General features: G+C 48.1%; 1 pseudogene; it reads right to left on the reverse strand.

Moving 5' to 3' along the window:
- The window catches only part of LOC125973649 (janus kinase and microtubule-interacting protein 3-like), a 112,095-nt pseudogene that overhangs the window by 17,924 nt on the left and 68,637 nt on the right, over window positions 1-25,534 (reverse strand).

Here is a 25,534-nt window from a genome sequence, read left to right on the forward strand (position 1 = left end):
TATGACAGCAAAACATGTCATTGTCAGATTATTAGAATTTTTTTTAGATTATTAGAAATCCTGTCCATCCAAGAAGTATGACAATGCTGTTTGTATGCCCAAATTACAAATGACTAGAGCTCAAATTGTGTTACACTGAAGTTAAAATATGCAAATCAAGTGGTAAAGGAATGCAACTTGCTTCTAGAAGATAAATAAATAAAATTAGAATGTGCTGTCCTCGTGTGCATGGGAGGGACCAGCTCATGATCGACCACAGGAAATGGCCAGCCTGTGACGAATCATTGTTGCTGGGAACTACCTTTTGCATGCGAGAGCTGTGCATGTGTGTGCGTATATGTTAAAATGATGAACATTGGCTAAAGTTTTAGTATAAAAAAATTTTTTGCTAGACTGTGGTCTATCCAATTTGCATAGCAGAACAGAAATGATTTTGAAAGATAAAAATGAGAGGAAAAAGAGAGAAATCTGTTTGCAAGCAGAAACTAATCCACACTAGTGCATGTAAAGTGTCGAGCCCACATGAGAAATTCGAAGAAAAAAAAATAACAGAACATGCTTTCAGGAATTGGAAGAAGCTAAATTGTGAATTTAAGATTTTGCAATGCTACATTTAATAGGAATAATTGATTGGTTGTGTTATAAGATTATACAAAATTCTAAATGCAAGCTAAATCTGAGAGATTGAGTTCTTCAAATTTAAAAACAAAGGAAAAAATCAGATTAATTTGCCAGTTGGTTGTTTTAGTTAAGTCTTTTTTGAATTGGTGGATTGCTCTACCAGGAAACCTAAGTTGGAAATGATATATGAATGTTGTGTGGTGAGCTTGGATGAATTGGGACCAATGTGATAGAAAGACTCCTTTTTGGAGACTGCGTGTGAGATGCAAATGAACATTGATGAATGATAGCCTGAATGAAAAGAAATTACAGGTTGAATGGTTGAAGTTGTTGGCGACTACTATAGAAAATTAGTAGAGCGACTTTGATGAAAGAGTGATTTTGAGCAGGTTGAATGTTAGAAAGAAACACGTAGCTTTTGGATTGATAATTAACTAGAAAAAAACTGGAGAACCAGTAACACATGTAGAAGATGTGTGAACTGAGAAATTGAGAAGCGTTTTGGAAAGAAAGTCAAATTAAATGATGATGGAATCGTATGTAGTAAAGAACGCATTCTCCCAAAAAGTTTGTCAAGGTGTGAGGCATGGGCGTTGCCAAGCCTCAAAAGGGGGGGGAGTGAGTAGGACAGATAGTGGAAGATAGTAATAATACAACACTTTATGACAATGAATTTTCGAATACATTTGGTGTTATATTGTGGTAATTTTTTTTTGTTCTGGTGTAGATAGTTTAGCAACACGAGAGATTTAGAGGTTCAAAAGAAAGACAGTTAAAAGAAAACATTTTTGATTTGGACAATTGCAGGCTAACAGGAACATGAGAAAGATAAGAACTACGAGGTGGGATCCAATTTCATTGGGGAGATTGAGAATTCACAGCACCATACTCTAAGTCACATTTTTGAGCAAGCATGACAATAACATGTGATAGGTCAAGACATACAGATCAGGGCTTGATGTGGAAAGCAGACCTCGATGAGTTGATCTTCAATAATGATACAGAAGACAACATACTGTCTGATTAAATTGGAACTATAGATAAAATGTAGCTCAAAAATAGGATGAGTTGCAGGATTTACGATATAAAAACGAGACCGCTGTTATTAGGAGAATTTGAAGTTTGGTAAATAAATGTTACCAGCAAATTGATGGAAGCAGCTACATTTGGAGATAGTCTTACAAGTGTTCAAACCAGCCTGTCATTCTCAGTGTCAGGGCCCCTGAAACCCAATCCAAGACTTCGCCTGCAGCCGTGAACAACCACAAAATGGTGCCTGGCTCTGAAGCACCTTTGACCTTTGGCGAAGGACAAGAAAAGACTGCTGTTGTGCTTGGAGGAGGACAAGTACACTCCGGAGGAAATACAACATCCTCGGGGACGGAAAAGACAGTGAAAAGCGGAGGAACTCACAATGATGAAAATTGACTCATTTGAACAATGGACTCATTCAAGAGTGATGGATGGGGTCGCTCTGAAGCAACAACAAAAGAACACCAACTTGATAGGGTGAAGTGCGGCAAAAAGATATGGACTTGGAGTGTCTGACAACCAAATCGCACTCCTTGCTACGGCGTTCCCAAATTTGGTGGAGCTTGGTTCAAAGTGGAAGGGAGGTTCATTGTGCACTGAGTTTGACAGAACTGAGGAGATTTGATAAATAAATAATTAAAAATTTGAAAAATACGTAGGGGTACAGATTATAATCAGAGATTGAACGGATTTGGATAAAACAAATAGGCTAAAACGGTAGGAAACAAGAGCAAGATCTGATATTTTGGCTCATCAAGCTTAAGACGTAGAGGTCGAGTTATATAAATTTTAGAACAGGACATTTGGCAGTCAGGAGGAAGCTAGGTTGCTCAATGTACCTACTCAATACAATAGTAAGGTTTTTTTTGCACCACAGTGGAGGTTGGATGGTCAGAAAGTTAGGTACGTTCAATTTTTGACATTCACACAATCATGCATAGGAGTCACAAGGCAACAGTTAACAAGACAATGACTGCAATAGGGGCCACCTACGACTGCACCGACATGGAAAAGTAGAAGTGAGAGAGCAGAGTATGGGATTATATGCTAAAACGTCTGCTATACAGTTACCGATAGGAGATTCTATCAAGAGAAGCTACATGAGAGATGGATTAGAATCTCTTTGTCTGCGTGGGTGCGTGTGCGTGTGTGTGTGTGTGTGTTCACACCCTGTGTGGATGCGAGCGTGTGAGGAGAAAGAAGGCATGGGTAAGACAATCTCTTTTAAACCAGGAGGCAATAAATGGGAACGCCCCTGTCATAAATAGTTTTTGGTTAAAGGGAATCATTAGGAAGTGTCCAAACTCTTCCCGCAAACATTCCTATTTGCCAGTTAAATGGGCACTACAATTGACTACGAGAGTTGCAAACAACAGATGAAGAGCAGTCCTTGGCAGATTATATGATCAGGACGCTCAAACTGTGTCAAAGACAAATTTACTGCCGCTTGATCTTTCCTCCTCACAGGTCGACAACCCCATCAATCCAGGAGACTGGGTCTACACCGAGGTCATCAAAGGAAGGAACTGGGCCAGCCACGACGGGAGGGAGCATTCCAAGTCTTGCTGACTACACATGTTGCACCCAAGGTTGCAGGACCCACAAATGCATTAACGACGACTGCTCTCCAGGAGGAAACTGGATGGGAGCTTTGGACATCACCGCTGTGTGCCAGGATGAGAGAGCCGTTTTCAAGGTGTAAGGGCTCTACTACCAACATGGCTGCACCATCGGACGGGACCTACTTCATTCAGAAGTTCAGAGGCACTGTCTCACCTGCATCCTATGAGTGCACGTGCCTGTTCAGTACGGATCATGGTTTTGTGGTCACGAGAGTTGTCCGATGCTGCCTGCCAACTGGACACGAGTGTGTGCGCCAGTGTGTGTGACAGACCTCACCTACAGACTAGAACATCAGCAGCTGACGAAAATGCGAGCACATATACAACTTCTTAGACGTGACAGATGTGATAATGATAATGAGACGTGGATTGCGTAGATGCTGTTCTGTTGAGCATGTATTACGGAAACTTGTTGATTTGACCATCAAATATGCTTCGCAAGTAATGGATACGCTGATGTACTGTTTCTTTGTTTTTCTTTTTGTTTTTATTGATAGCATTCTGGTCGCCTTAAGGCAAAGGGACCGTGTAAGAATTTTCCTGCTAATAACATCTGGCCAGCAGGTTTTTCGCTTGCACAATAAGTTTGATCTGGGGTATTAAGGTAATGCCTCATCTTCACTGGAAAAGTGTTGCTATCATTGTTTGTTGTTTTTATTTTTCCTATTCTTCTTTCTTCATTATACATATATATGTGTTTTTTTCTTACTTGTCTTTGTTGTTTGGGGTAGCATAATCATATGATAAAACAGGAGGGAGATGTTAGGGTTTTCCAGGTTATCTTTATCATAGGATTATGTTGGAATGCAACAGGTAATAAATACCTTACCTTGTCCTCCTTATCACAAGATCGTAAAACATCCCCTGAGATGTTTAGACTAGAGGACAAGGGCTTTCTATTCAGCCCACTCATACCCCCACTCTGTTCCTCCTAATAAATATGCCCTTGCAGGAAGGAGACCTTTCAGACTTCATTCGATAATCGCTGTTCAGACAGCGACGAATGGACTCTCCACCTGCAGGTGTCTAAAAGAACTTGCCTTGTCTCTTGTGGTTCTTGCAAAATAAGTTGGAGTGAGCAAATCTCTAACACAAAGTACAACGCTTGGACGTGGGCGAAGACGTCACCGGTGAGTCCTTCCTTCCTATTTATTTACCTTCTAGGTGTTAGAGGCTAAGTGTTAGAGGCTAAGTGTTAGATGCTAAGTGTTAGAGGCTAAGTGTTAAAGGCAACACAATACGAACAACACAACACAATACGAATAACTCAACACAATACGAACAACACAATACAAACAACACAATACGAACAACACAACACAATACGAACAACACAACACAATACGAACAACACAATACGACCAACACAACGATACTGCACTGAACAACACGATACCGCACTGAACAACACGATACCTCACTGAACAACACCATGCCGCACTGAACAACACCATGCCGCACTGAACAACACCATGCCGCACTGAACACCATGCCACACTGAACAACACCATCCCACACTGAACAACACCATGCCGCACTGAACAACACCATGCCGCAACAGGAGGAGGACAGGAGACCAGACAATTAGATATTAATTTTTGATTTAAAATAAAAAAGGGAAATTTTAATTGAGGAGAAAATTTTGCGTAGGGAGGGTTCTTTTTACAATTTAATATTGTATGTTTTATGTGTGTGTTGTGGGATGACAGTTTGTCTGTAATGCTGTATGAATGTCAAGTCTGTACTTGGGATGGGGTTTGTGTATTGTGAATGGTTAACATGATTCAAGGTTGGGGTGATGTGATCACAGCAGAGGATAACATTCCTCTCACCTGAAAAATATAGAGATACTACAGATTTGAAAAAGCAAGATTGATCAGGGCTCATTTTGGACTAAATATGGGTTTAGGATGACTCTGGGGCACCATTGACAACAAAAGACTTCAATGGAGAAGGCCCATTTCAAGATTGTGACCAGACGTGACTATACCAGCATTGACAGTCAAGACTCTGAGCCAAGACAGTGTATGACAACAACTCTGGACTTGCCTGACAGTGTGACGAAATGTATGTGACGGAATTTGTGATGACTTGCTTTGTTTTGATGTTTTACCTAATTGTATTGCAGCCTCTAACAGCAACCCAGGGAGCAGATTGTGCTTTATTTGTTAAACTTGCTTTACTTTGCAGGTTGTCAACTACAGTCTTGGAGAATTTTGTGTCATGTCTGTGAACATGCATTAACAACTAACCCCTTACTTTTCATAAGGAGTTTGTAAATGTGATTGGTTTCATGACAGGCTCAGCAGGCTCCAATTTTCTATTTCATGTGTTTGACATGCGCCCGTGTGTGGATTATTATTTTTATCATTATGAATTTTATTTGTTGGTATTATGGATGTTTATTGTACGGAGAGCTGCATGCACAGCTACAGGTGGGTGGTGGCTTTTGTTCATACAGCCATGTGAGATGCTGCCAGTCGAGTTTCAGGGACTGAGAATTGGTGATTCCAGGCTAGGATGGCATCTGGAGGTACACCGAAGTCCAGCTGGCGATGGGTATGTCACCATGGACATTGTTATTTTTACTTTATAACCATTGTGACACATTTTTTAGAATGTGTCAAAAGGGGGAGGTAGAAAAAAAAACAAAACAAAGGGGGGAATTGTGAGATTTTAAGTGTTTTCAGATTTGATGTTTTTTAAGTCTTCAACATGCTGGACGGAGGAGAAGAAGCAGCTCGGCAGAAATGAAGTGAATGGGAGACAACATCATGAGATGGAGCCAAAGCCTGGTAACAAGTGTGAAGAGTTTCAAAATAGCTTATAATAAACTGTAGACCTTCACAAGATAGGATCAAATAGGTGGGAGAGTATTAAATGTAAAAAATTAGAACAAGAACATACAGACTCCAAACAAATTGGGAACAGGTGGATTATGAACGTTAAATATAACACATTATTCACGTGATTCATTTGCAGGATAAACAATGGAAGGGATTGATAAACTGAACAAATTTAAGATGATTGCGGAAGTATTACGTCGGAAACAAATAGATTCGACAAGTTTTTTCCCTATAAAATGGTGCCGTTTGGGTTTGAAGTACATAGTCGCTTCAAAGGAGGAAAAGCATGATTTAAGATACGTGATTAATCAATGAGAAGGCTATCCCTTGTACCAGAGGGGTCAAACTCATTTATTCACGGGCCGCAGTGTAGTCATAGCTTCTTTCAGAGGACCGGTATGACTGTCATACCCAAATAAATGTGTGAGCACCTCATATTATATAGAGTAAAAGCTACAAAACAAACTGACAAGTAACTCGCTTTCAAATCAGACAAAAACTGGTCTAATATTTAAAGATAAAATATTATTAAAAGTGAAGACAATTTGCAATTCAAGTAATGACACATGAATAAAAAGCACAATTTGTCTTCGCGGGCCGCATAAAATCATGTGGCGGGCTGCATCTGGCCCCCAGGCCTTGAGTTTGACACCTGTGCCCTATACAAAGGTAAAATAGGATGAGAATTTGATAAAACAGATATGGACATCATCATATTCCATTAGAGTTTAAATTGCTTGCAATACAATTACAAATTAGTTAACACCTGTGTGATTGATTGATTGATTGATTGATTGATTGATTGGTTGAATGATTGATTGATTGGTTGGTTGGTTGATTGATTCATTGAGTGATTCATTGAGTGACTGACTGAAGGGCTGAGTGACCGAATTGGCAATCGTTCGATGTCTGTCTGTCCATATGTATGTACTATATATGTATGTATGTATGTATTTCGTTATTTGTTTTGCGTATGTATTTCGTTATTTGTTTATGTATTTCTCGTTCGCATTTTCTTTCTTATCTTCCACTTCTTTCGGCTGCTCCTGTTAGGGGCCGCGAATGCAGAGCGATCGTTTCCATATCTTTCTGTGCCACCAACCATCTGCATGTCCTATCTTTGTCTCTGCCACACTCTCCATTATTTTGGCCAGTAGATTTCCAAGCCTCGCTTCTAACATTCTTTCCGATAACTTCATGCTTTGCTTAATCAACATAACAACACCTCTGTATGTCACGTGCTGGTGCCACCTGCGGCGGGACCACGCCCCCCCCTGTCAGTGGAATCACCGTCACCTGCCACGGGTTCATGGACAGCGCTATATCAGCGCCACAAGCGCAGAACCTAGTGCCAGTCTGTCCCTTGATGCTGCTTCGCTCATCAGTCCCGGAAAAACTTGACTCGCGTGACTATTCGAAACCCCCGCAGAACCGTTTGTCCTCTCCAGCCCGATCGCCGCTCCAGCGCCGGCTGTTCCCATCATCCCCTTCCAATAAAGTCCGTCGTCATGCACTTGGCTGTACTGTCCGATCCTTAACAGTACAGACTGGCCAACGCTATGCAGTCAGCGAACGACGAGACGGCATTGAGCCGACTGGAGCGAGCCGAGACCGCCATCAGCAGCCTGTCCGCCGACATCCGGAACCTGATCGAGGTTGGTCAGCAACAACAGCTGCAGTAGCAGGAGATGGTCCAAGCCCTCCAGAGACTGTCGGTGGCTGCGTCCCCGGCTGTCACGGCACCCCAGCACCGCCCGTCTGCCGAGGCCAGGAGGCTCGCGGACGTCCCGGAGCCCCGCCTCGGCAACATCGAAAAGTTCAACGGCGATCCCAAGTACGTGAGGGCGTTTGTGACCAACTGTCGCATAATGTTCAGCCTCCAGCCCGTCACGTTTGCGTCAGAATCAGCCAAGGTCGGGTTCGTCCTAACCCACCTCACGGGCGAGGCGCGGCTATGGGGTTTGGCAGAGTATGAAAGGATGGCCCCGGCATGCGATTCCTTCGACGCCTTCGCAGAGGAATTGCTCTGCCTGTTCGACCTGGGATCCGCCGCCAAAGACGCCGCAGAGGAACTGGCGACGCTGCGTCAAGGTAGCCGATCGGTCGCGGAGTACGCCCTTAAGTTCCAGACGTTGGCCGGCAGCAGCGGATGGAACGCGCCAGCGCTCGTTAGCACATTCCTAAACGGCCTCGCCGAGTATATGAAAGACGAACTGGTGTCTTACGATCGCCCGCGAACCCTGAAGGGCGCGATGGACTTGGCGGCCCGAGTAGACCGGCGGATCCGGACGCGGCGGCGCGATCGGGAGAGGAGGTCCCCGCGGAATCCGCGTGGCCACATTCCTCCGTCTGCTGGGGACCCGTCACCCACACCACCCGCCGAGCCCATGGATCTGGGAGGGGCTCGGGTTCCCTCGGAGGAGCACCGTCGATGCCTCTCGCTGGGCTTGTGTTTTTACTGTGGGGAGGGGGGCCATCGGGTGGCGGGGTGCCCGTTAAAAGGCCGGAGCTCACGCGGCGTCGGGGGGATCCGCGTGAGCTCGACCAGCACCGGCTCTCCCAGTCCCAGCACGCTCACGCTACAGGCACGTGTCCAGCTTGCGGCGGGCGACCAGAACGTGGCGGCCTTGGTGGATTCCGGCGCGGAGGGGAACATCATGGACATTAGCCTGGCGCGTCAGTGGGGTGTCGGCTTCCTCCCGCTGAGCCCGTCCATTCCCGCGCGTACCATTGATGGCCGTCTGATTGGCGAGGTGGCTTTCGTGACGGAACCGGTTAAGGTAATGCTCTCCGGCAATCACCACGAGACCATCCAGTTTTTTCTTCTTTCCCTCCCAGGACAGCAGCTCATCCTGGGGCACCCTTGGTTGCGGCAGCACAACCCGGTGCTGGACTGGGAGGTGGGGGTGGTACGGCAGTGGAGCGAACGCTGCCATCGAGTGTGCCTGAAGGCGGCCACCAGCCCACTCGGCAGAGCCCCGCCCAGGTACAGTCCCGACATCTCCAATGTCCCAGCAGTTTATCACGAACTCGAGGAGGTTTTTAGTAAAGCCAGGGCCGCTTCTCTTCCTCCACACCGGTCCTACGATTGCGCCATCGACCTGTTGCCCGGCACCTTCCCTCCCAAGGGACGCGTCTACTCCCTGTCCGCTCCTGAGCGCCGGGCTATGGAGGAATACATCCGGGATTCCCTGGCAGCCGGTATCATACGGCCGTCCTCTTCACCTGCGGGAGCGGGGTTTTTCTTCGTGAAGAAGAAGGAGGGCACGCTCCGCCTGTGTATCGACTACCGGGGAATAAACGAGATCACCGTAAAGAACCGATGCCCTCTGCCTCTTCTTTCTTCCGCCTTTGAGAGCCTTCAGGGTGCCACCATCTTCACAAAGCTGGATCTTCGCAACGCCTACCACCTGATCCGCATCCGGGAGGGAGACGAGTGGAAGACGGCTTTCAACACCCCGAGCGGACACTACGAGTACTTGGTGGTTCCGTTTGGGCTCACCAACGCCCCAGCAGTTTTCCAGTCCCTGATAAACGACGTGTTACGAGACATGCTGGACAAATTTGTGTTCGTTTATTTGGACGACATCCTCATCTTCTCCCGCTCGCTTCCTGAGCACATCAAGCATGTTCGGGCGGTGCTGCGACGCCTCCTAGAGAATTCGCTCTACGTAAAGGCAGAGAAGTGCGAGTTCCACGCCTCCTCTGTCAAATTCCTCGGCTACGTGGTGCGTGAGGGATCCATCGAAATGGACCCTGGGAAGGTGGAGGCGGTCACGTTATGGCCTGTTCCCGAGACACGCAAGCGGCTGCAACAATTCTTAGGTTTCGCAAACTTTTATCGACGTTTTATCCGTGGATACAGCACGGTGGCCGCGCCACTCACCGCCCTTACCAGCCCCGCCTCTCCATACAAATGGACAGAACGGGCGGAACAGGCATTTCAGGAGCTTAAGAGGAGGTTCACATCCGCTCCCATCCTCAGAGTTCCCGATCCCGACAGACAGTTCGTGGTCGAAGTGGACGCCTCGGACGTGGGTGTCGGGGCGGTGTTGTCTCAACGTAGCCGCCAAGATGATCGTCTCCATCCGTGCGCCTTCTTTTCTCGCCGTTTGTCAGCCTCAGAAAGGAACTATGACATCGGTAATCGGGAGCTCCTCGCCGTCAAGTTGGCTTTGGAGGAGTGGCGACATTGGCTGGAGGGTGCCACCACTCCGTTCATTGTCTGGACCGACCACCGCAACTTGGAGTATCTGAGATCGGCCAAGAGACTGAACGTGAGACAAGCACGGTGGGCTCTGTTCTTTGACCGGTTTGAGTTCTCTCTTTCCTACAGACCGGGTTCCCGTAACGCGAAGGCGGACGCCCTGTCGCGTTTGTTTCCTGGTGGGGAGGAGGGACAGGGTCCGTCTCCCACTATCCTCCCGAGCTCGGTTCGGGTGGCGGCTCTCACATGGGAGATCGAACGCCAAGTGGAAGCCGCATCACGCGATCAACCCGGCCCCAGCAACTGCCCGGAGGGTCGCCTGTTCGTCCCTGAAGGCCTGCGATCGGCCGTGCTGCAATGGGCGCACGACTCACGCCTGGCCTGTCATCCCGGCGCTGCACGCACGAGGTACGTGGTGGCACAGCGTTTCTGGTGGCCCACCTGGCAAGTGGACACCAGCGATTACATCAGAGCCTGCTCAATCTGTAACCGCTACAAGACGTCTACTCATCCTCCGGCCGGGCTGCTTCAACCCTTGCCGGTTCCCCAGCGTCCCTGGTCTCACCTGTCAATTGACCTTGTCACAGGCCTCCCCCCCTCAGAGGGAAACACGGTGGTCCTCACGGTGGTAGACCGTTTTAGCAAGATGACGCATTTCATCCCTCTGCCTAAGCTCCCATCTGCGAAGCATACGGCGTCCATCATGGTGCGGGAGGTGTTTCGTCACCACGGTCTTCCACAAGACATCGTGTCAGACCGAGGACCTCAATTTGCGTCCACCTTCTGGATGGATTTCTGCCGACTCCTCGGCGCCACGGCCAGCCTCTCCTCGGGGTTTCACCCTCAGTCCAACGGTCAAGCGGAGCGCCTGAACCAGGAACTGGCCAGGGCTCTCCGATGCATGGCCGCCGGGGACCAGCGCGGGTGGGTTCAACAGCTTCCCTGGGTAGAGTATGCTCACAATTCCCTTCCCAGCTCGGCCACGGGATTTTCGCCTTTCCACTGCGTCTTCGGGTACCAGCCACCCTTGTTCGCCCACCAGGAGCGTGGTGCGGCGTGCCCGTCGGCCCAGGCTTGTGTCCGCCGTTGTCATCGTGCCTGGGCGAGGGGCCGGGTCACTCTTCTCCGCTCTGTTTCAGGCTACGCCCGCCAGGCGAACAAGCACCGGACGCCGGCTCCGGAGTACAGAGTGGGGCAGCGTGTGTTGTTGGACCGTTCCCTATCCAGAAGGTGATTGGCCCGGCCGCAGTCCGTCTGCTCCTTCCAGACTCCATGAAGGTTCATCCCACGTTCCACGTGTCCCGTGTGCGGCCCATCCATGAGAGCGCGTTGGCGCCGGCGCCCGTTCCGCCGCCCCAGCTCGTCGATGGGGGCCCGGCTTACGCTGTCCGCTCCCTGCTCCGATTGCGGCGGCGTGGTCGGGGCCTACAATATCTCGTGGACTGGGAGGGTTATGACGCGCACCGCTCCTGGGTTCCGAGCCGCTGGATACTCGACCGTTCGCTCATCACGGAGTTCCATCGCTGTCATCCGGACCAACCGGGTCCTCGGCGCGGGCGCCCGAGGAGGGACGAGGGGACCAGGGGTGAGGGTCCGGGGGGGTCTTGCCCACCGGTACCGGGGTCTTCTGCCCCCGCGCCCGTCAAGCCTGCGTCTGGCGAGGTGTCGGAAGTTTCAGCGGTGTGCTGACCCCTCCACCTGGCCGCCCGGGGTATTGCCTTCCTTTTTTTTTTTTGTTGTTTTGTTGTTTTCGGTTCCTGGGGACGTCGGGAGCCGTCCCTTGTGGGGGGGGGTTCTGTCACGTGCTGGTGCCACCTGCGACGGGACCACGCCCCCCCTGTCAGTGGAATCACCGTCACCTGCCACGGGTTCATGGACAGCCCTATATCAGCGCCGCAAGCGCAGAACCGAGTGCCAGTCTGTGCCTTGATGCTGCTTCGCTCATCAGTCCCGGAGAAACTTGACTCGCTTGACTATTCGAAACCCCCGCAGAACCGTTTGTCCTATCCAGCCCGATCGCCGCTCCAGCGCCGGCTGTTCCCATCATCCCCTTCCAATAAAGTCCGTCGTCACGCACTTGGCTGTACTGTCCGATCCTTAACACTTGAAGTCACATCTCAATGTAATTTGGCTAATATTGGGGTAATGTGATCAAATTTTCTTGACCGTGAGAGCAGCCTCGCAGCGGCATTTTGCACTAACTGTAGACTTTTGATACTGGACTTAGGAAGACCAGAGAATAATACACTATAGTAGTCCAGGCGCGACGTGACGAACGCATGTACAATAGTTTCCGCATCCTTGGTCGAGAGAATCGGACGAACCTTAGCGATATTACGAAGGTGAAAAAACGCAATCCTGGTTATATTCTTAATGTGTTTTTGAAAGGAGAGCGTTTGGTCAAATATTACCCCGAGATTAGTTACAGTATCACTCTGAGTGATAGTACGGTTATCTATAGTTATAGTGGTTTCCTTAAATAAGTGTTGATAACGAGTAGGACCAATTATCAACATCTCAGTTTTATCTGGGTTAAGACGAAGGAAATTGAGAGACATCCATTGCTTGATCTCCGCAAGGCACGCCTCGAGATTACAACAGTCCCGCGAATCTGTCATCGATAACTATATAACTGGGTGTTGTCCGCGTAGCATTGAAAACTAATATTATATTTACGTATTATGTCCCCAAGCGGAATCATATAAATATTAAATAAGATCGGTCCGAGTACCGATCCCTGTGGGACACCACACGTAACATTATAGAGCTTAGAGGACGTATTGCCATGGACCACACGGTGCGTCCTGTCTGATAGATAGGAATTGAACCAGCTGAGTGCTGACCCTGAGATACCAACACAACTTTTAAGACGCCCTAATAAAATATCGAAGTCTACAGTGTCAAAGGCAGCACTAAGATCGAGTAGTAACAATACAGACAACGTATTTAAATCCATAGCTATGAGGAGATCATTAGTCACTTTAGCAAGTGCTGTCTCTGTGGAATGATTAGCTCTAAAACCAGACTGAAAAGCGTCATATCGATTATTAGCGATCATGTACTCAATAAGCTGCTGCGCTACTACTTTTTCAAGAAGTTTTGCTATGAATGGGAGGTTTGAAACTGGCCTATAGTTACTGAGACAGTCCGGTGGCGGTGACCAGTGAAGCTTTGGCGGGGAATTACCTCCCTCTGGCGGACACGGTGAAAAATTACACCACCTCTCGCACTCAGCGCATATGTGCACTGATAACACCAAACTGCAGTTGGCAAGCAGCAAAACGCGGAATAGATTCTAATCCTGCTCTGTCTTCTCTGTTTGTGCGTCATTTTTTGTGAGCGCTGTCTGCTCAATGTCGTCTGTTTGAGATTGTCTGCGCGTGCAGAGACGTGTGGGATCCCATGTGTGTGTGAGTGTTCCCATGGGTGTGTGTGTGTGAGCGTGTGTGTGTGCGCGTGTGCGTGGTCGAGAGTACGAGTGTGTGGGTGTGCTCCTGAGTGCGCACTGTCAAACGCACCTCTCGGATTAAGGTGCCCCCGGCTTCCCAGTAACGGGTTTGTTTTAGCCGGGTTCGGAGATTCGTCCGTAATCTAACCACCCGAGTTAAATTAACTCCTCCGGAATCAATCTAATTTCTGTACGACGCCAATCCCTCTCAAGTCACCCGAAGCGCGTGCCGAGTAACTCAATTCGAGGCAGGACTTCGAAGTGACCGCATCGTATTGATGGCTCCCCGCTAATGTTTGAAGTTCTTATTCGTTACGGATATTTTTTAGATGTCTTTGTTAAGACCTCAGGGATTCGTTTGTATAGCGCACCCAAGCACTAGTTTTGCCGAAGTAAATGTTAATATGGGTCCGTTCCACTTGGTCGCTCATGCAGCGAGCCGACCAACTTTTTTATTCGAAAGAGAATCGAATTAATAAAAGTGTGACAATAATAGCATTTAAGAAGAAAATTAATGCACCCTATGTGATTAATTCTAACTTCGTATACGTAGATCTAGCACTTGACCGTCGGAGTTCTTCACCCCACTTAATTGCTTCGAAGAGAATAGCGACTTTCTTAAACCGAATAAAAATGTCGTGCTGTCTTTAGATTTGCCCAATAATTAATTTGGAAGGCAAGTCTATTTTTTGATCGTGTCCTATTTAACTTTTGACGCGGCCCGACAAAAAGGGGAACTGGGCCGCGCCCGACGGACAATCGAAATACTTTTATCCTCCACCAACTTCACTGATTTATTTTAATCATCGTCGTTATGTTATTTAAAGGAAGTAAATTCTCAACCGAATTCACTTTCAACGAACTCAACTCTTCCGTTAAATATTTACGAAAGTTATTTAATTCTCTAACTTGCTCAGAGTTACTTTTTACGCGGCCCGTCAAAAAGGGGAACTGGGCCGCGCCCGACGGACAATCGAAATACTTTTATCCTCCACCAACTTCACTGATTTATTTTAATCATCGTCGTTATGTTATTTAAAGGAAGTAAATTCTCAACCGAATTCACTTTCAACGAACTCAACTCTTCCGTTAAATATTTACGAAAGTTATTTAATTCTCTAACTTGCTCAGAGTTACTTTTTACGCGGCCCGTCAAAAAGGGGAACTGGGCCGCGCCCGACGGACAATCGAAATACTTTTATCCTCCACCAACTTCACTGATTTATTTTAATCATCGTCGTTATGTTATTTAAAGGAAGTAAATTCTCAACCGAATTCACTTTCAACGAACTCAACTCTTCCGTTAAATATTTACGAAAGTTATTTAATTCTCTAACTTGCTCAGAGTTACTTTTTACGCGGCCCGTCAAAAAGGGGAACTGGGCCGCGCCCGACGGACAATCGAAATACTTTTATCCTCCACCAACTTCACTGATTTATTTTAATCATCGTCGTTATGTTATTTAAAGGAAGTAAATTCTCAACCGAATTCACTTTCAACGAACTCAACTCTTCCGTTAAATATTTACGAAAGTTATTTAATTCTCTAACTTGCTCAGAGTTACTTTTTACGCGGCCCGTCAAAAAGGGGAAGCGGGCCTGAGCCTTTCAAATAGTTAAATAACTTTCCGTTCTACACAAAATAATAATCCGATTTAAACACTTCCGTTAATTTATTTTATTTAAATCGGCCCCAAACCATCGGTTGCATATTTAGCACAAATCCGCGCACAACGAAGTAAGTGATATACAAAACACATTTATTGAAGAAACATGGAATAGAATTACAAATCTCAATTACCCCAGAAACTGAACAATTTCACTCACTGATACCCGTGTTAATAAAATCATTCAATCCCAGAACAATTCGATTGCAAAACACAGTTCATAAAAAAGGGAAGAGGTAATTACCAGCTGCGTGCTATTTTTGGTGAAAGCAAAGTCGAGTGATCAGTTCGATCTTGCTTCTAAAATCCAAATTAAAGAAACAGGCTGGCCACGAGGAATCCGGCGGCCCGATGACTATTCCCCCCTCTCGCTAAAATACATAAAAAATACAAATCCCTCTCACCTATTCCTCCTATAAAGTTGTCCAGTCCAATTTTTGGGAGTAAATCCAAGTTAATTTCAGTCCAGCGATCCTGCGTCTCACACAAAGATCTTCGGGACTTTGGAAAAAATCTTGAAACTCCTCCGGGCCTCTTCACGTATAAGCGCTCTTTTGGGGGAAAAAAGCCCTGAAGCTACTCCTGCAGGACCTTTTATAGACCTCTCCGTCCCCCCCCTCCCCTTTCTTTTCTCCTGTACTTTCCCTATAGGGTAAGACTGCCCAGTTTTCCCACGCCTATAGAAGGGACTGGCCAGCTTTCTCACGCCTATAGAGGGAACTGGCCAGTTTTCCCACGCCCATAGAGGGAACTGGCCAGCCTCCCCACGCTTTGTTATCTGTGGCCTTCAGCAGCTGTTTCCGCCCTGACCACGCAGTACTTTCCACCAAATGCACAGCTAGTGGTAAAACCTTTCACTTCCCCTTTTCACCCTTGACCTACTTTCTGTTACATGAATTGATCGAATTGACAAATAATATTGCTTAAAGCGGTTACAGAATACATTTTTAGCCAAGCAAAGAAATCAAAAAATAAAAATCACATAATAAAAATCTCATTTGTGCTTCTCCAAACAATTTATGTCACGCCACTATTCTCATAGTGACGGGTCTTTTGATCGAAATGACAAATAATATTGCTTAAAGCGGTTACAGAATACATTTTTAGCCAAGCAAAAAAATCAAAAAATAAAAATCACATAATAAAAATTTCATTTGTGCCTCCATGCGTGACTTACACTCTGACACCGTGTTCCTCTTTTCGATTTTAACTGGTTTAGCTTATTCTGGCCCCTCTTTTGGTCTCACGTTTTGGTCTGGCGCCATCTTTTGGACAAATTTGGAATTTCAGCTCTGCCAATTTATTCCTGTGACCAATCCATATTCTACCATTGGCACCATCTCTACCCCCATGTTACATGACACCACCTCCTTGGATTGAAAAACAGGTATAAATTTTCTCTGCTCACTCCCCCCCCCGTTACGAGCTAAGCAGTCATGTGGTCGTCTCCGTCTGAGATATTCACAACCTCAGCGGTTGTTGAAGTAGGGCAGGCCGCTGCCATATCACCTTGTCTGGCGATCTCTGCGAGGGCGTTGATCAGGCGCGACAACCGACCAGAAGCGTTGTCGACGTCAGCGTGGTCCTCCACCGCGAGGGCTCTCAGCACCGGTGGCGTTGAATCCCCTGTGGCCACACTCTCGACATCTGCTTCCTCATCCTCAGCCCCGAGGTCGCTCTCGCGTTCTCCGTCTTGAGCCTCATCGTCGTCCTCAGACTCAGAAGGAGCTGCATCCACATCCAGCGGGCTTATCAGCCGTACGGGGCTGATGGGCGAGTCGAGGGGAGGATCATCATCGTAGCCAGGCCCTCCATACATACGGCTGTCGTCTGAATCCCGACGCCTCATGCAACCCTCGCCTGGCTCTCTGCACCGGACGTAAGACCCATCCGGGGTCCAATGTCCAACACACCGTCCTCCTCCCCGACGCGCAGGCCGGACAAGCCCCACAGGGGCCTCGCTGGGTATCACCATAGGTCGGTGTGCTCCATACTCCGCGTTCGGGTGGGTGTAAAAGTCAGCCGGGAGAAAGCGATGAGGAGCGCTCACCGCCAGACAGCGCCCACATTGCCAATGCGAAGTGACGCATCGAGTGCCGTTCCGTTGACGCCAGGTCATGTGAATCAAAGGCCAGATGGTGCCGTGGGTTCTTCCTGCTCCTTGCGTGAGAACCGTACATGCTGTTAGGGGCCCTCGAGTTGTCTCGAGCAGAGTCGCGGTGATCATCAACTCCGCACATCCTTCCCATCCGAGATGGTCCAAGCTGGACTGCTCTCCCTCTTTTACATACAGACCGTCAGGGACCAGCCAAGTCAAACTAAAGCCGGCCTGATAACAACAGCTTCCCACATAAGATCTCCCGATCACCCAGGCCAATTTCATATGGCTCATTCCGCACAGGATGCATTTAGGTGCATCCCCAAACCAGTGTACAGTCTGTAAAACATGGAAGCACAAATTTTAACATTTTTCATCAAACAATCACCCCTCTGCCAGCCCCTTGGTATACAATAGGGGGGCTTCTCTGCGGCCGTCCTCCCGCCTCTCGGGGCGGGAGGGGAAAAAAAACAGAGTATGTAAAAAACCAGGTTATCATTGTCAATTGGTCCACCACTTCGATCCAAAGTAACACAGACAATGACCCCCATATCACGCACCAGAGTACGAGTTTGGCCGTACGCCATCTCCACGCGACAGAGGTGCGGGCATGCTGGTCAAGTCCGGCTACCATCTTTATAACATACATGGCCATTCCTATCACCAATATCGCTTCCAATATGACAACCCCGAAAACAACATAATAAACAAAAATTGACACCACTTCCAAAACACTCATCGTGTGTCTTGTGTATAAAAATCTCAAAATCAAAACCTTGAATATTGATATGACCAAAATCACAGGGCGAGTGAGTTGTTGCAAATCCCAAGACCCAGAACAGCAATAGGCTGTCCAGATACTGAATAAAACCCAATATTGAACTTCGTTACTCACTCTCATCGCTCCTGGCCTCCCTCTTGGATCTAAAAACCCGCTTGAGCTGTTTGTTGCCATTATTAGTTTTAGTTCCTTTTTTTTTTTTTCTTTTCTCTCTCTTGTAGTCCCAGTCTCTGAGCTGTCAGGCTCGAATGCCCGACGGCTGCCCGACTTCTCCTTTTAATAAGACGTTCCGACCACCCCTCTTGCGGGCCGTCATTTGCCTAACTAGAGACGCCCCTCTTTCGCGGGGGTCGAATAAAATCTTCTTAATGCTTCCTTTTATGGCAATGCACAGAGTCGTTGCTATCCCTATCAATGCAAACCCTACTAGCACCCACGCCCAGATTGGCCCCAGTACCATTTCCAACGCACCAGTGATCACGTCCCCAAAGGCCTCAACCGCGGCACTTGTCGCTGACTGCAGCGCCGCCCCTATCTTCTCATACCAAGTGCAATCATGAATGTTTTCTCCATGACCACATTTTATCCAATGCTCTGACGGGGAGAAACATGTTCCATTATTGAAAATTCTATTGGGGCCAACCCAATCAAAACCTATAAACTGCCGCCCCTCACACAGACTCTTTCGGAACGCACGCCCCTCAGCAATCTGCATCAGCGCAGGCAGCCGATAGGGGATAGACACTGGCTTGCCTAAATTTAGCAATCCTTCATTTTGTACCCAGGTACTACAAGGCACCCGGTCTCTAGCGGGCTGACGCCTCCACCTGTTTTGTGGCGAGACGTACTCCCACAAAGCCCCTTCCACACTCCTGTATCTCTCATCTTGATATTTATCTAAACAATATTCTTTCCAATTAGGCAGTGTAACACATTGTTCACGAGCTAAGGTAATCAAACATTTTGTTTTCTCAGTGTTACAAGTCATCGCCCAGGGCCGAGGATTCACATAGATATATGGGGAATATATTCCTGTGGGCTTGATATCAGTCTCTTTTGAATATACTGTTGACATAAATTGGTATTGAACCCAGTAATTTGTTGTTACGTTTAAACAGGGTATAACCCATTGCTTCATCTCATACCCGTTAAATCCCCACCATGTCTTGGCGGGGTCCCGAACGTTTATCTCAGACCATGCCTGTAAAATTCCTTTCACTGTTTTGTTTACTAAGAGACTGGCACAGTTGTGAACCCACCTGGTGCCCAAGACGGATCGCTTGATCTCATCCAGGTCACATCTTGGTGACTTCCCAACTGTCCAATCCTTCCCATGCAATCCAGCATAAATTTTGCCCACTACACATTGGTCAATTTTATCAAATTCTCCCGGAGTTACCGTCAACAAATCGGCAGGAGTGGGTAACCGTTGAACCCATAAGTGCCTTGCCGATGGGTACAACCGGTGTCTGCCCTGGTCACTGCTGGGCACAGCAATTTGTCTCTGTACCTGCCATAACCATGGAAATGAACTATTTAGCCAAAATTCAAAATCCACTGGTTCCTTATTTGGGTTGAACTTCCTCCCTCCCCTTGTTGACACTGCGACAGGGGACTTCATCTTTTGGAATTCATAGGCCCACATTATCACATGATAATTATTCTCACAAAATTGTCCCACGTTAAAGTAACACGCATTTAACCTACTAAAAACTCTCTGACAGTCCCAAAATACTGGCTTCTGGCTGTCGGACAGGCTTCTCGGCACCCGGTTAAGGCGACGCTTACTTGAATAATACTGAGTTTTTTCACAAACCAAATCTAAACAACTCCAGCACGGCTCCCATCCGGGATAAGTGCCACGGCACGTGGAGTTTTTCATTGGGGCCGGGAATGAAAATTCATCCGGCCTTTTCCCACTCTTTTCCCAATACCCTCCTTTTGATTCGGGCAACGGGACACACGAGGCATTGCTATACCATTCCGCATGCTCCTCGCCCACTTTCAAAATCCAATTTCTTTTAACAATTTTCTCTTCACATTTGTTCTTGCAAATCAAGCTTATCGTTAGATTAGCAAAGTTTTCTGGCGCTTTGAAGTACCTCATATCACAAGCACTGATGTTACTTATTATTTGCCCTGTCCAATTCACGCGACCCAAATGATCGGGAAAGTGAGTTACTTCACTCACTATTTCCCTTTTTGTCTTATACCGTCTTTCCTCCTCGTCTCCTGCGCGCGGAATTGCTCCTTGTTCCAGTGGCAAGGCGATCATCTTCTCTCGTCGTCGCAGCACCGATGTCCAATATTGTCTGGTAGCGATGTCTGGTGCTATGGATGTATTCCATTTCACGGTGACGCTTCCAAAGTCCACTGCCCAACAGGTTTGATTGAAGAGCTTCGTTCCATCGTACTCGATATTGATCATCTCCATCGGATCATAGCGGGCCGCGCTCTTCCAAAGTGTGAAGCTGAGTAGGATGCCTGTCAAAATGACTGAAAGTATTATAGCTGTCAGCCAATCCGTCATCAGGGTCTTCTTCCATGATATCGCCGGCTGAGGAAAAATAGATGGTCTCCATTCAATTGTGTTCCAATCCATTGGAGGGTTGTCGGGTAAATTCGGTGGTTCGTCGCAAAAAGGCGAAGTGCTGGGAATCTCATACCCGCCGTCCGCACATAAAGTTGTTCTTCGCCTTTCAAAATTTGGCTCTGGATTCCTGCTCACGGGAACTGCATTCGCGTAGATTGGCTCCAGAGCTATCCATTCCCGGTTTGCATAAATCTCTTGCTCCTCCTGCGCAAAAAACGGATTCCTCCCGTTTTTCCCATCGTTGTCTGTGGAAGCCCCGGTCCCGGGGCTCAGCCTACCCGCTGGTTCCACCGGGTTGCAACCAGCGGGATCATCCGTGTAGCCTGGGGGGGCCATTGGTGACTCCCCACTCTCCAGGCTCATTGTTCTCTTTCTCTTGACTCCGCGCGGGAAGTTCATGGTTGGTCACTTCTCAGGGCTGAATGAAGATCTGGTTCTTCTCTCCTGGCTTTATAGGGGATCTTCCAGCCCCTCCTCCTTCCCTGGCTCCTCCCTTGTGCCAAGGAAAACGTCCACCTCCTTGGCCAAGGTGGTCACTCCTTCTGCTGTCCCCGTCAGGTTTTTTTTTTCTGTTATTGGTTATGTACAGTCCATTAATGATACATTGTTATCATACTTTTATATACACATGTATACATACACAATTACATGCCTATCCATTTACATATACACGTATGTACACATTCTTCTCTTTTTTTTTCCTCAGTTGTCTCCCCCCTGGGAATCTGGCCGCCTCCACAGCTTAACCAACCCCTCCACTGCGGCTCGACCCCTTTTTTTCTTTTGAGGGTCTGTCTCTTTAGACCGCAGTGTATAGTAGGAGGCCGCTTGAGCCAACGTTCCTAGCGGCCTATCAGAGGTGGACGGCCCTGGTTCCCCCGGCCTGGTGTCTACCGCATCTTCTGCCATGTTGCTCTGTTGGCCACCGGCTTGTTTTCTGGTTTCGGAGGCTTTGCGCTTCATTTCTGCCAGCACTGGACATGTCTTAAGGGTGCGGTGACGCTCCGGACCCCATCTGGTGTTTCCTTTTCCATCACATCCCGGCGTGGGACACACCTCGAGGCTCCCCACATATACCGGACAAGCTCTAAATGAGCGGTGGTAAGTTGCCCCTGGTCGGGTGCTACCGCTCCCGTCGCAGCCAGGAGTAGAGCAATTTGCCGGATACAACTTCGTCCAATCAAAAGGGGTCCAGTCCAGTAGAATCTTCCCGGGTCGGTCACTTACGCCACCACCTTCCGCCTTTGGAAACAGGTTTTCCTTCTGGACTCCTGTCTCTGGCGGGAGAGAAGTTGTTTGAATTTCCACTTGGACTCCTACTTCTGGTGGGAGAGAAATAGTTGGATTTTCCACTTGGACTCCTACTTCTGGCGGGAGAGAAGTGGTTGGATTTTCCACTTGGACTCCTACTTCTGGTGGGAGAGAAATGGTTGGATTTTCCACTTGGACTCCTACTTCTAGCGGGAGAGAAGTGGTTGGATTTTCCTCCGTCACCAACGATTGGAACATACTTCCTCCAGCTGGACATCCCTGTGTCCACTCCTGGCTGGGACCTTTATCCCATTCTCTTGCTTCCGACCGGTCAAGGTCATCTGTCTCCTTGGCCTTTCCTTGAGGTTCTATCGCCGCTACTGTGCCGTGCTCCTTTCTTGTTTGTATTTGTTCACTAAGAACATTCCGTATCTGGGACCCGGCGTTTCTTATGGCTACAACTTGGCTAAGCCTTTTGGCCTCCAATTTGATTCCCAGTGAATATATTCCTTCGTAAGGAATGATGGCCATTTTCACTGTAATCCCTACCAGTGCTGCTTCACCCTCATTCACTATAAGGACTGATCCAACTTTATTCCCAGGGGCAAAACAGTATATTCCTTTTTTTGTCACATACTGGAAGTCTTTGTTACACATGTCCAAAATACTTCGATAGCAGTACATGTTGCTCACAGTCGGGCTTGTCTCCGCAGGAGCTGCCGCCACTCTGAGCAATGGTGCGTCTTTGCACGCCACTAATTGGGCTATAGCCCGAGCCCAAGTCATGGGCCTCCACGGTCCCTCAAGTAGGTCCCCAAGGACTGCGGTTCCTCCCGCGGAAAGAACCGACTCACGAGCAAACAAAGCCATTTCGTTGGCCTTTTCTGTATAACTGTCGGGGGCAGGCCGGCCGTCTGGCCTTGGCCAAGGCCAACAATGGCCCAAGGCCACATAAAGGTTCCTCATGGCCTGATTATTATCATATGCCGGCCAAGATGCTCCTCCCAACACTGGATAGAGGGTCGCCAGGGGAGTCATTGCCCTGGTGATTTGCCATCCCTCTGCTTCTCCGACTTTCAATAATTTTCCTCTTGCCATGTGTTCTAAACACATGGGGCAATATTCCAGCTCATCGCCGTCCCAAACACACGTGCACGAGCTAATTTGTCGAGCCCGTACATCCGTAGTTGGTCCGATCTCCCACTGTGAAAAGAACACCATTCGTGTCAAAATGGTAATTCGACACTGGTGGCATACCATGGCATCTAACACTTTGACTGGAAGCTTGTCCTCATTCCTCTGGGCAAATTCCAGTTCTCTTACATCGGTGGTCAGTACCGGTGGCATCATGAAGCCTACTCCCGACCACATAGTAGGCAACAGGTTGGGTGTCAAACAAATGACACAAGCTTCGTCGACCCATGTCCAGTGAAAATGTTCTGGTCCACCGGGTGTGCTACCCCGCTTGGCCAATCTCACCAGATTTAGGGCCCTTCCGGTTTGGATCCCATTTGGCGTTCTTCTTACGATGACCGCACCTTTGTGTGCGGCCATGCGCACGAAGGCCGGGATTATTCTGTAGTCCGTTGCCATATGTTATTTAAATTACTTCTTGGCTTGAATCGGGTCGGCCGATAACGGCTTCAGCTGTTCAACTCCTTGGATACCTTTCTTCTTTAGTCGTACTGTGTTCCTGTCCAAGACTTCACTAACGATGTCCGAGCAGTCGTACTTGGCCTTCACTGCCGTGTTGCTGTTCAGGTCCCTTGACTTGATCCACACCTTCTGTCCAACGCTGAACCGACACTTCTCTTTATCCTGGGACGGGCTGTCTTGGGTTCTGCCCACTTCCTGGGACACAAAGAGTCGTTGATTGAGTTCTTCGGACGGGGAGGGCCGGCTGCTCCTACTCCTCCCGTTCAGGTCTGCAACCAAATCAAGTAGTTTAGTACTCCACTCTTTCCCGTTTGCATTTTTCCCCAACCAGGTTTTGACTAGGCCAATACTTCTTTCAGCCACCCCGTTTGCTTGTGGCGTATAAGGGGGCGAATAGACTCTGACTACTCCCCACCTACGACACCACTCGTCTACCTGGGCGTTTTTGAAATGAGTTCCATTGTCTGTTCTCAACTCTTTTGGGATTCCTAGCCACATGCACCCATCTTCTAGTGTCTTGATCACACTGTTTGCATTGGCTTTTCTCACTGCTTTCAGCCCGACGTGTCCTGACATCGAGTCTACCAGCACAACCAGGTATTTTTCACCCTTTGCGCCACTTATTCCCATGGGGCCAGCTACGTCCATACAAACCGAGCCCCACGGCACAGTACTCCTGATCGTCAATCCGTCCGTGCATCGTCCTCTTCGCCCTGCGTTGTATTTGTTGCACGGATTACAATCCCGCAGAACCGCACGAATCATTCGGTCAGGGACCCAGAGTTCCAGCTTCTCTAACTCTTTCCGCGTAGGCAGTGGACCCGCGTGGCCTAGTGCTTCATGCACTGCCGACACGACTTGCCTCACGCTCTTGTCTGGGACCACTTTTCCGCGAGGGGTCTTGTCCCATTTTTCTGCTCCTACAACTATTATTCTTCTTTCCTGGACGTATCGATCAACTTCGTTATTCCCTCTCCAATGAGCTCCTTCTTTTACATGAGATTTCTGGTGAACCACATCCAGACTCAAATTTAGCCGTAACTCGGCTATTTTTTTCCACACTTCATAGTGGGCCACTAGTTTTCCTTTCGCGCCCTCAAAGCCATTCTCTTCCCAAATGGCTAGATCGAATTTGAGAGCTTGCGCGCAATAATGACTGTCAGTTATAAGTCTTACGCGTCCAGCGTGATTTTTTTCTGCTTCTAACAGTCCTTCCAGCACTGCCGTGGCCTCTCCTGCTTGCGCGCTGCCGGGTGTCTTTCCTTTGCGGCGGCAACGCTCCACTCCATTCTGCTTCAGAATAAACCCCCAGTGGGCATTCTGCTCTCCTCCCTTTTTTGACCCATCGGTGTAAAGAGTCCATTCATAGGGCTTCTCTTCATCCATACTCTTTTTGGGTATCGGCTTCTTTGTGGAGGTTGTATTTGGTCCAATTTCCAAGTCGGGGTCTAGTAGGATGTCTTCCCATCTGCCCCATCGGATGTTGGTCGCTTTAGTGCTCTCGATTGTAGTCTTTCTTAGAAAACGATGCACGTTACTTCCGGTCTGGACTTTGATACCTTGTCCCTGGGCCAGGTCTTTTAAATTACTCCAGTACCTTGCCAACACTGCAAGTTCTTTCTCCTCCTGGGGGAATTTTTTCTCGACGCTGGACAGGGTGTAGGTCCACAAGGCCACCAAACCGGCACCTTCGTTGCTGACCGACACCATTG

Source organism: Syngnathus scovelli, chromosome 10, assembly GCF_024217435.2.
Source record: "Syngnathus scovelli strain Florida chromosome 10, RoL_Ssco_1.2, whole genome shotgun sequence".
In the NCBI taxonomy this organism is placed as follows: Eukaryota; Metazoa; Chordata; class Actinopteri; order Syngnathiformes; family Syngnathidae; genus Syngnathus; species Syngnathus scovelli.